Genomic DNA, 13,186 nt, shown 5'->3' with positions numbered 1-13,186 from the left:
TTTTCTCAATTTCAGCGGTTTCCTACCAATAATTTACATTCTAACAAATATTTTAACATGAAAAAAAAATAATGTGTTCAAAGTACACGGATGCCCCACTCGCAATATCATTTTCTATATTTAGTGGAGTTACAACGCCGCGTTTTACCTAATATATCTAGGGTTGACGTCAGTGCAGGACGTAGCCTTACCATTCAGAATATATATGAAGTAAACATGACACAATTGTATTTTTTATCTGCTATTTAAACTACGGTAATTGATTTAGACCCGATCGTCTGATGTCTCTTTCGGTATGATAAAACACTTACTGACTGGATATTCGTGAAATACTCTTCGCATCAGGGCAATAGTTCCACCTCGGGACAATAAACTTCCTTTTGCACTCATACCCAGTTAATAAGTATACAATATACTAGGTAATTCATATTAACTAGGTTCTAAATGAATACAACTTAAATGTTAGTCGATGGAGCATATGTGTAGATCTTTAAATTGATGGGCTGTATGAGTTAATGTATTTTTTTTTAAATTGTGATGATTTACAGCATGACTAGCTGGTTTATTTGCTTTGTTTTCACATGTTTTATCTCTAAACACTGTTTGTGTCGAAAGATTGCTGTCACTTGAAGTATGCTCGACGTTTTCATTTATTCACAATACGTTTTGAAACATATTTTTATCTGCTTGATCACTAATTAGTTTCTAACGTCATCATATCAATATGACATTTTATTTACTGACTTTGTTTTCCCAAAAGTTTACCGTAACTCAAATGACTTGTGTCTCAGGTACTTACTTACATGTTACAGTTGATAAAAGCGGCATTTAACATGTTTAATGACATATTGTATTTTAGTCTTCCGACCGTTTGATTAGCAAATCATTATTCTCATTTAACGTCATACAACATGTATCTACAGTTAACACATTATTATCCGAACTTCATTTAAGCTTTCTTGAAGAAATTTACTCATTTGGTCGCTGTGTCAGTACTATATGTCCCTATTATTTCAATTTTGACCCCTGAGTCTTCATTCATCCCATTTATGACAATATCGCAATTAATTCATTTATATATAGACATAGTTATTTCGTTTCAAAATTGTTCTAATTGTTGACATCTTCGATTAAAATATTTATTAGATCCAAGAATCGACACTCATTACAATGTCATAATTTCTTTTGATATGAAGACAGGTAAGCGATTGTCACCAAACAACGGAAATTGAATCTTAGACATGTTCATGATTGCAGCCTCCCATGTTAATGTAATCTGTTCAGTTTACAAATTGTACTGGAACTGGCACAAACAGTAGACTTGCATCGCATTTATACAATACTTCCGGAGGTTTAATAACTGATACATGTGATAGTAGGCAAACAATAATCCTCACAGTAAGTTTTTATGATTTTCTACTGCCATTTATTGATATCCAACATAAGCAGTAATAATGTTACATCTGAGAGAACAAATGAATGCCGGGAAATATAATAGTGTCTCTCTTGTTTCATTTATTTTCTAAACAATATTTTATTTGATAAATAAATAATTATTCAAGGGGACATATATACTCTACATTTTTGTTCTATGGAAGATATAATTTCATTTTACGAGTTAAGCTCTAGTTCAGCATGACAAATAGCTTCACTACAGTAATATTGAACGCAATTTGATCATAAATAAATGCTGTACAATAATGTATATGGAACATGTTTAACATACTAATATGCTTTTAAATTGATGTTAAAGGATTAATGTTCGAATCTAACATTTTTTAAATGATACAATATTCATATTTCAAAGACAGAATAACTGATTCTATACCGATACAATTATATTGGTCTTGTTATGTTTCTGTCATCCTGACATTAGTTTATTACTACTCTTTGAGGATATTGCATTGTGCTGCATACTAATGAACACTATGTAGGGAGTTTATGGACGTAATCGTTTTGTGAAATTGGTGTCAATTCTCGAAAGAGAAGTTTTGCAGTATCAGAAAGGCCGTTCAACTGTTTCCAAATAAATGATATTATAATTCAGTAGGTGGTATGAATATTTATTTTTTGTTGCGTAACCACTGACAAACATCTTTTGCATAATCAGGACAAGAGAAAACGTTTACACAAGATCGGAATCAAGAACTTAAAGTCTGTGGTTCAGAGAAAAAAAAACATGAATCAAAAAAATGTTACTTGGAAACAGGAATATACTATTAAAAAAACAACACATGCAACGAATAACTCAAAATGATTAATGACCTATATTTGACTGCATTGATAATATTCCAAAACGTGCCACGTTTTTAACCAATCCGATTCCACAACAAATTTTAAAGTAATTCAATCTTTTACAAAGTTTCACCTTTCCATGTGTCTTACTTTCGACTTGGAGAAAGCAAAGTAGACATACTCGTGTTCCCGGCTACCATAAAATCATAGGATATTCGAAAAATTAAAATCAAACTGTTGAAACACATTATACGAAAATGCGAAAAAAACAAGTTAGAGTAGTTTTGCAATTTTAATGTAAATAGGGACGTCGGTGGGCGAGTATCTAAAATGTCGAGCTACACGTACTGTATCACTAGCCTGTCGACACTGGGGTTGTCAGTACGATTCCCGGATGTGATAACTGCGCACAACTCATTTTCTAATTGACAAGGATTATCAGCTTTCTAACCGCAAGTTAGAGGTTTTCTCTGGTCACGTCAGCTTCCTTCACCAATAAAAAATGACCATCAGTAATGAGCACAATAGAGCAGTAAGTGGCCTTTCAATCCATTTAAATAATGAGTCCATCCAACGTAAGCATGTGAAACCGTTTTGGCGAGTTTTAACTGAGCCAATTATATTTGTCCCCGACACACTAATACATCGTCGAGATTTCAATAACGGATCATTTGTAAGAAGTACAGTTTGTTTAAAAGTTAAAACTTCCTCACCTTCATTCTGCTTATGATAATGAACTTATTTGCTGCATAAAGAAAAGGCATCATGCAAAGAAAAAGAATGCATGTTAGTAACTCAATATAAAATGTTCAGCAGAACAAATCAATCCTCAAAAGCTTAATGAATTCTTGATATAGCTCACGTTTCTTCCTACAAACACTAAGCATATTCTATGAAATAACATTTGTCACTTTGTAATAACACTACATAAATTGGATTTACATTTTAAAAGGATGGTACAGAATATTTTATATTGATCTATATTTGATTTCAATTGCAATTTATTTTAAAGTTTGCTTTATTGAAAACACTATACCTGAAACAAAAGTAAGATTTTCACTTAGTACTAAATCATCCCATGACATCTGTGAACTTATATTCACAAGGTATAAACAATACAATGTATTCATTCATTTTTTAATGATATGAAATGACGAAACTTGTTTTTATTTAAGACATTTGAAGGAATACATTTTGTGAAAGATGGACGGGTTCGTTATTGTTTTCTGAACATACGATACCAATGGTATTATTTCATGCGTATTCAAGACGAAAAAAAATCGGATTCGGACGAGAAACAGTTTATTTCAATACTATTAAAGACAAAACGCAATCCACAAAACCTATATTTATTAATTTCTGTGTCATTTTGGTCTGTAGTGGAGAGTTGTCTAATTGGCAATCATACCACATCTTCTTTTTTACAGCACTAAATATTAAGCAATACAAAAGACTAAAACTCGATGGCGGTATTCCTAATTATAAATTGGTAAATATTTCTAGCTCCATAGTATTCATAATGGCAAGTAAATATTTTGTTCAAGTTATTTTAGGAAAACAGGAAAGTGGCTATGGTCTAAATGTCGGATGAAGGTCACGTTTCTCGTAGCTTTGTAATATTACATGTACACTGTTGCATCTTACATCATGCAGTATAGGATTTAACAACATGACACAGCTACCTATACTCTTCTGTAGCAAAAGTTGACTGATATAAGATAATGAGATAAGATCAGGAAAGTGTGATTCTAGCAACAATAATACCACTTGTTTAATCAATGTGAGGATAAGCTGTCATCACTAAATGAGTTAGTTATTTACATGTTAAATCTTTATTAAATTAGAAGAAGAAGTTCATGTGATCCCTTGTGCACAAAGGTATTACAATTTTTCTTTACCATGAATATATATTATTGTTAAGTATAAGCAATAGACACGAAACCAAATACTGAAAATGAGGATACATAATGGTATTGGATTAATTCATATTCATTTGATGTAATTGGTGTTTTCAAATATTTATTCTTTTCTTTTCATCGTTGAGCGCTCGATTGTTATTCTCGTTAACTATTATATATTCTATCACAAAATTAAGTATGACATTTTTCACTGATGTAGCCGTCAATTTACATTTATCTACTCTCCCACTTCTTCCTAGTTGGGTTATTTCAAATATATGAAGCGGATTCAAAGAAGTTCTTAATTAGCAGATAATAAGTATAAACAATAGTTAAAACATGGGTGTGTATTTTTACAAATAAAAATATGTTGGTGTAATATTAATATTTCTATTCCAAGAATATCACTAAGTATGTATTAAATTTTCATTTTGTATATAAGTTATGTTTTTGCTTTATGCATCATATTTTATGCATGTGGTCCTTCAAATTTCACAAGTAGCAAGATGAATATTAAATAGAAACAAGTAATTTACAAACTGAAGTTTGGTAACGCATGTACTAATTTTTAACGTTTTACCATAACTATTCTTCGTGATTTCCGATGTTTCTATTCGCCGAAGCCCCATAAGCAATACTAAATGAATATACAACTAAGATGATGTGGTATAGTTGTCAATGAGAAAACTATCCACCCGACCACTTAGTCAAAAATCAATAACCTTGTTAATGCTTAAACCAATACACGTGAAACAAGCATCATGACAGACACCAACAGAGGACAGCCTTAAATGCTACTAGTAGTAGAAAGACAAGTGTGGTGCCACAGAAATTGGTATAATACAGTGATGTTTAAACAAAAATTTGAATCTTATTTACAGTTTTCAAGATATCAAAATTCCTAGTTCGTCAAATATATCGAATGGTTTCATTGCAGAAGATGATTCCATCACTTGTAAACTGACAGCGTGTTGAATTGAATCTGCTATTTATAATACTTTTAAAACACTTGTGAGATCAGTTGTACTCAACAGTAAAGATTACAATTAATATAATCAATCTTAATTACGAACGGTATTGTAATCCAATTATAGATCACTAGGTTTAGTTTCATAGAATCGAAAATACTAAATTTGTGCGATTTAGAATTAAAACAAGTATCAGATAGTGTTTTTAAACAAAAATCATTCAGGCAAATAAATCATCGACTTCATCGATATGTTGTAAAACAAAAATGTATAAACATGCAATTCTGTTCCAAATTGATATCGCTTACCAAACCATTTTACAATTGCCACATTTGTTATTTGAAAGTCCATAATGTTCTGACCAGCAATGTATCGTTCAATGTAGTAAGATTCGTTTTCGTGATTTCTCAGAATTGATATTCGTACATAAACCACATGTAATGGAGTTACTGCTTGGGGGTCCGGGGGGACTTATATACTTACCTGATAGGAGGTGCCAATGGGGTTTTGTTAACCTACCCTTTTCATATAAATTAGATTTTGAAAATGTACACCTTTTCATATATTGCGTATGTAACAATGTTATATTTCCCCATATTGTTTGGGTTTCGTGTTAAAAGTGGAATACGAATACGTCAAAACAGAGAAAATGTTTTTATAAAAACAGAGCCAGATTGGGAAACATCAACAACGATGACAGACGAAGAGGAAATGGGAACTTTATTGACCTTATCATATATTTCTGATAGTTTCCCGACTTATTCATATATTTTTTAAACTTGAAAAGGTGACCTACTCCACGTCTTATCCCCTTGTATACAGGAAGTGGATCCCCCCTAGTGTTACTGTAATGTGATACAAGACGACGAAATGAAATACATTGTATGTATTTATAAATAGGATGGTTGTTGATGTGTATTTATCCAATTGTATACACTTATTCTAGGTTTAACGACTGATGTCTCAGGTAGTATAAGATAAAAGCGGTCTTGACATATCGCATTTTAGTCTTATGAAATTTTAAAAATGTCATGCAATTTCATTACCATTTTAAAGCATTTGTTTGCAATTTACACTATTCAATTCGAGTTGATTTGAGTTTATGAAAGAAAGTCAACATAAGCTGCCCCAGATGTCTTCTTTGTTCTCATTTTTACTCCAGAGTACTCATTCATTTGTTTTATAATATATAAAATTGGCATAATTATATATAATATTTTCTCGTTTCGTCTTTCTTGTAAAAGATATTGGTATGTCTCTGATGAATAATATATTATTCAAAGGACATTGATACTTATGGAAGATATGGTTTCATTCAAATACGACAAATAGCTTCAGTCTGAAAATACTGAATAACATATGATCATAAATAAGTGCTATGCATGAAACATGGATGCCATTTGGTTATAATTAATAATATTGAAAATAAAATTATGAGTGAAACGTTAATATTTTTATTGGAAGTAAATCACTTCGAGTATTAAATACTTATTGGTTTTTTTTTTTTATTCAATATTTATCTTTTTTCAAACATGAACGAAAATTTGTCTTCTTCAACGGTTAAGAATTAAAAGTCAAGGATCTACATTTGGTTTCAATTGATTGATATTTTAAGCAACTTTATAGATGTTGTAATCCCTGCATTTATAGGTACAAAAGTAAGTAAGCTTTGTTAAAAATACGTTATTGCTGTGAGGTTTAATTCTAGAAGCTTTTTTTATCATTTGTAAAACTCACAACGTGTTAAACTGTTTACTGCTATCTGACATACTTGTTTAAGTGAAAACAACACGTTAAATAATTTCATGCGTCTGAAGCGGTTTTCTGGATTTGATTTCACCATGAAATATTCAAGCCGAATATTTGAAAGCCAAGAATTTAAAAGAACCGAACCGGTTGCAATTTCATTAAAGAACAGTTGAAACCTTTGTTTTATAGTAATTTCAATATTAACAAACTTAAATATTTCAGAAAGGTTTATTACTAATTATGCCAGTGCCAACGTACACCATCAGAAGAGGTGTACACCCACTGCTGTAAATAATTTAAAAAAACAAAGATCATTTAGATCAATTGTACTTAACTATAAAGATTAGAATTAATTTTATCAATCCAAATTGCTTGAGTGTAATTCTATTATAGATCACTTGGTTGATAAATTTCTGGTGAATTTCAAAAAATGGGAAATACTACATCTATGTGATGGCGTCACATTCCATCCAGCCCCTTACATTGCAAACAAATTTCCGACAAATAAATTGTTAACTTAGTCCACGAAAGAGGGACGAAAGATACCAAAGAGACAGTCAAACTCATCAATTGAAAATTAACTGACAATGCCATGGCTATATATGAAAAAGACAAACAGACAAACAATAGTACATATGACACAACATAGAAAACTTAAGAATAAGCAACACGAACCCCAACAGAAACTAGGGGTTTTCTCATGTGCTCAAGGGTAAGCAAATCCTGCTCCACATGTGGCACCCGTCGTGTTGCTCATGTTAAAACAAATCCGGGAAATAGTCTTAATTCGGTAGGTCACATTCATGAAAGGGAAGGGGTTGTAGTTACGACGTAAGGAACATATTCGATATCATTTGTTAAACGGTCTCGAGATGAAACATGTGTTGACATAAAAATGAAAATGCTCCATTTTCATTGGTAATCTACCAATAAGTAACAGTGCCACACTTTAGTTTCATATGAAGTGGTAGTGCTGTAACTTCATATAAAGGATTCAATTAAGTAATACATTTGTTGTATTTTTTATCATGATACATGTACCTCGGATATTTATTTTTAAATCATATTAAACTTTCCGCGCATAAACCTTACAGAATGTAGTCTCTATATATAATGCAAGAGGAAAAACAAAATAAAGCACATACATACAATTACTAGTAATTTGAAGTATTTGAGTATTTTTTATGTGTTTTCGGGTTTAAACCTATTGTATTAATCTGAAATGTGTTAGCTACCAAGGGAAAACAGAATTCTTCTTGATCAAGTCCTATAATTAAATTATGTTAATGAAAAACAATCATGGCATATTTTTCAACTTGATGTCATCTTTGAATTCCCATAATTGCTTAAAGTTGTGTGACTTTTCGTATTTGTTTCCTTTCTTTTTGATGACGACAATTTAGTATATGATGTTTGTGCCGATGAAATGCTCTCATTTTGACGTATACCCGACGTCTTCGTGTTACGTTTAGAAATCAATAAACATGTGTTAGTTTTACCTGCATGATCACTAATTACTTTCTAGCATCATCATGTCAATATCACATTCTGTTTAATGACTTTGTTTCCCAAATGTTTACCATAACTTAAATGACTTATGTCTCAGGTGGCAATAGATAAAAGCGGTATTTAATTATATCTCGTATGTCAGTCTTTGATAACGTTTGATGAGTAAACTCATTATTTTCAGATAACGTCATACCAATTTATTATCATTTATAAACATTTATTTGCAATTAACACGTTTCTTTTAACTTAATTTAAGCTTTTAGAAATAAATACATTTTTTGAGGTCGCTATGTCACGAACAGGTGCATTGTTTTATTCTCGTATTGGCAAAGAGTCCGCATTCATCCATTACATGTATGACAATATCACATTAAATTCCTATATTCAGAAATAAGTGTTTTGTTTCAAAATTGCCCTGATTGTGACATATTCGATTAAAATAATATAATAAGTTCCAAGAATCGACCCTGTCATTACAAAGCCATAATATCTTCCGATATTGAGACAAGCTTGAAACAACGGAAATTGGATCTACAACATTTCATAATTGTTGTCTCTTGTATCGAGATAAACAATTCATTTTACTTGTTGTACTTGAACATGCACATAAGTGATGCGCAACCAGACAACTAACACCCCTTTAAGAAATAACTTCGGAAGATTAATATATGATTAGAAATTCATATACATTTATCTAGATTATACTGGTAATCAATGTTCCTCACGGTAAGTGTGTTCCAGTTTCTACTGTAGCTTAATTTTTACATAAAAAAGAGCACCAATAATGTCACATCTCAACGTACAGATGCTGTGAAATACATTTGATTTCTTTTTTCAGATATTGTCATGATTGTAATGACTTAATAATTATTCACATGCCATTAATATTTTATTGAAGATATGATTTCATGTTACATGTTTTACGAGTTAATCTTCATTTCAACATGACAAATAACTCCAGTTAAGTAGTACTGAATGAAAGTTGATAAAACAAATGCTATGTATTGGACGTGCCTTACCTACAAATTGCTATAACAGTTGCGTTGACTTTGCATTATATTTTTGAATGAATCAATATTCATAGTTTAAAGTCAGAATTACTGATCCTAGGTTTATAAAATTACATTGTTTTTGTTATGTCACTCACTGTTATTCTGACTATAGTTTGATACTTTTTTCTGCTCAAGCTGCACAATGCGCTGCATACTAACAAACAATTTGTACACGAAGCTTATGAACGTATTTGTGTTGTGTGATGAATATCGATTTCTAAAAAGATAAGTTCTGTGCATGTAATATTTTAAAGGTTGTTCATCCATTCATGAATAAATGTTTCAGTTATTAAGTAGTTTGTATACATATGTATCATTTGTTGCGTAAAGTACAACTTACAAAAATATCATGCATAAACAGGACCAGAAAATATTCACACGAGATTACATCAAAGGGCACGAAAATCTGTGGAACAGAGAAAAATCGTGTATCAAATAGAATATCACTGGAAAACAGGATAACTCAAAATGGTTAATGATGGATTTTTTTAGCTGCAGTTGGCGCTAACATTTGCAAAGTATAGATTTTACAAATATTGGACGTTAGAACATCATTTTCCCCTTACTCGAAAAATCAATGCAAAAGTCCACAAAAAATAAGTAGAACGAATGAATATATATATATATATTTTTTTTTTTTTGCAATTCCATTTAAGTATGTTCAATTTCTTTTCTCGACCGTTTCAATCTTTTCAAATCGACTATTATTCGATAGATTAATACGACTGTTTCGATTCTTTTTTTTTTTGGACAAAATGCGATTAACGACAGATTACAGAAATAGACAAGTTTGAGTGGTAACGTGTGTAGTTTCATTCAAAAGTTATCGTTTCGTCCCTTTCCGTCTAAATATTTATATGAAATGGCTAAAATCATGCAGAAGAGAAGTCATAGTGTTAAGGGATTGTGGTAAGTTAATCAATTCAGAAATGTATAACAGAACAAGACTTAAAAGTGTCAAGATTTTTAATGTAAAAAAATGTATCACTTACGTTTCTTCTAACTAATGCAATGCATACTTGTATTCTACTAATTTATTTATTATAGTAAATTGCATTTGTAACTTGTAAAATCACTTAACTTGTCAATGAATTAGTAATTTAAAAGAATTTCGAAATAATCGTCAAGAATTGAACTGAATGTTTGACATTGCTTTCTTTTAATTGCACTTGTTTTTGTAAAGGTACGGTCTATTGAAAACACGATACATAAAAAATAAAAGATTTTAACATAAAATGAGAACATTTCCAGATATCTTTGAACTGTGAACTTATATTCACAACATTGTTTTGAAAATTTAAATCCTTATTTTTTTTTTTTTTTTTTTTTTTTGATATGTTTAAAAACGAACTCTATACTTGTTTTGATTTAAAATTTTAAATTGAAATGAAATCAATTCAGTCAAAGACTTGATTAAATTTTGCTTAGTGTATACAATGGTTATATCTGATTCATATGTAGTACTGAAAAAAACATTGGTTATGAAAAGAAGGAATTGTTTACGACATAACTTAATCAGATTATGTTTTGAATGTTTCTGTATTCTGAAGAAAAAAAAAACATAACTGCAAATGACGTAAGGCAGATTTACTGCCTAAAATTACCAGCTATGCCGTAGCGAATTTTTCAAAAACTAAAAAAAAAAAAAAAATTGAATTCTTGGTTGATATATGATACAAGTGGCTATGTGTAGATTACAAATAATTCATCACTGAACATATAAATAGACTTAATTTTTTTTTATATAGGAAAACGATTAATTTACTACATTTTGTAATAAAGTATTGTCTTTTTGAATGCATTAGTTACTGTCGTTCAATTTTGACAAGAATTGTTTTAATCAGTTGTATAATGTTAATGTACCTACATGTATAAACATAGTCTTACATGACTGATTTAAGGAGGTAGACCTAGGTTAAGGGAACTAACTCTTAAAATCATCAGTACGTTTGTGTCAACCATTTTCAAAAACATATTCTAAGTTTCTAGGTTACATAGATTATTTTCAATCTATTTCAGGTAAATGCTTAAAATACATTGGTGAACTTGACTTTTGGTGTAACACCACTAATTCGGGCTCGGCCAGAAAGCACATACAAGAAAGTAGTACATATTTAACACAAAATAGTTCCTACGCATGAGTGTAACTTTCAAAATATGTAGAATATTTAGGTATTTTTGGTATCAAATGAAAGCTGAAGGACTGATGATCATTGTAAAACACTTTTGGACTTTTAATTTTGAATATTAAAAAAACTGCACCAAATTTTAAAAAGAGGGTACATTTTGTCTGTTTGTCAGTTCTGAAGTACCTGTACATCCTAAGTTCTGGGAACCAGTTCTTTTTTATATGCCATTAAAGGTATGTTGATTTTTTCAGTACAAGACACTATGAAGTGTTGCTTTGCAATGCAATGATTGCCACTTTATTTGAACTTAAAACAAAAGAGGTGTGCCTGCTTGAAACGGAGGAATTTAACATAGAAAGAAATGGGACCATGAATTAGTGGTGTACTTTCTATTACAGAGAATCATCAGAAATCCAATTTTTAGAAGTTGTACCTATTCCAATGAAAATAAGTCAAATATGATGTTAGTAATCATCATCATTTTTGGTGAACCTTCCTGTTTATGGCAAAGGTTACCTCTTAAATTGGCATACTCGAGTATTTTAGCCTTTTATGGTCATACAACATGCATGCAGTTAAGACTTGGCTCTAAGTTCTTATTTTTGCATTTTTTATGATTGGAATCAATAAAACATGTATTTTATGACTTGCATATGGTACAACATAGCTCTTGGTCATAATTATTCAATGATTTTTCAAGTTTTATTGTGTTTCTTATGGTAGCCTTTTACAATCTAGGCACATGGTAAACACTCATTTAAGAATTCTAAAATCTCACTATACATGCAATTTTGAACCAGTTTAGCAAGTTATCTAGAGGGGGATATATAAATTACTCTTGATAATCTATTTTTTACCACAGAATTATTGTTTATACAAAACAAAAGCCCTTTTCCAATTTAAAGAAAAAAGGGGGGACAATTTTTTCAGTTATGTCTTAAGTTTGGACTAATATATTTTTATTTGATGAAGAACCTCTTATAAAAATATAACTATTGGTACGCACACAGCTTTCCTAATAGAAATTAATAAATAAAAAAATGATATTGAGAATAAAAAAAGTAAATTGGCCATTTGTAATATCAATATGCAGTTTTCTTTGAATAACCCATATGTTACTACTAGTCCAATTTGAGCTTAAAATTAGTAAAATGGTATTTGGACTAAAGCTTTATGTGTTTTTATTGCTTGAAATAGATCATAGAATGAAATAAAGTAATGCTAAAGTCAATATAGCAAGTTTGGTTCTGCTATAGGTGTAACACCACTAATTCGGGCTCGGCCAGAAAGCACATACCAGAAAGTAGTACATATTTAACACAAAATAGTTCCTACGCATGAGTGTAACTTTCAAAATATGTAGAATATTTAGGTATTTTTTGTATCAAATGAAAGCTGAAGGACTGGTGATCATTGTAGAACACTTTTGGACTTTTAATTTTGAATATTAAAAAACCTGCACCAAATTTTAAAAAGAGGTTACATTTTGTCTGTTTGTCAGATCTGAAGTACCTGTTTGGGTACATCCGAAGTTCTGGGAACCAGTTCTTTCTTATATGCCATTAAAGGTATGTTGATTTTTTCAGTACAAGACACTATGAAGTGTTGCTTTGCAATGCAATGATTGCCACTTTATTTGAACTTAA

General features: G+C 30.6%; 1 protein-coding gene across 1 annotated transcript in view; it reads left to right on the top strand.

The window, feature by feature from the left end:
- Nucleotides 1-1,221: 1,221 nt before the first annotated feature.
- LOC143079974 (uncharacterized) overlaps nucleotides 1,222-13,186 on the top strand; it is a 36,848-nt gene continuing 24,883 nt past the window's right edge. The window contains exon 1 of the mRNA XM_076255604.1: nucleotides 1,222-1,398. The gene's annotated coding sequence lies outside the window, so the exon portion shown is untranslated. The remainder of the gene's footprint in view (nucleotides 1,399-13,186) is intronic.

The sequence above is a fragment of the Mytilus galloprovincialis genome, chromosome 6 (assembly GCF_965363235.1).
Source record: "Mytilus galloprovincialis chromosome 6, xbMytGall1.hap1.1, whole genome shotgun sequence".
NCBI classification, from domain to species: domain Eukaryota; kingdom Metazoa; phylum Mollusca; class Bivalvia; order Mytilida; family Mytilidae; genus Mytilus; species Mytilus galloprovincialis.
Note: the sequence above shows the minus strand (reverse complement) of the source record. Positions and strands in the feature narration are given on the sequence as shown.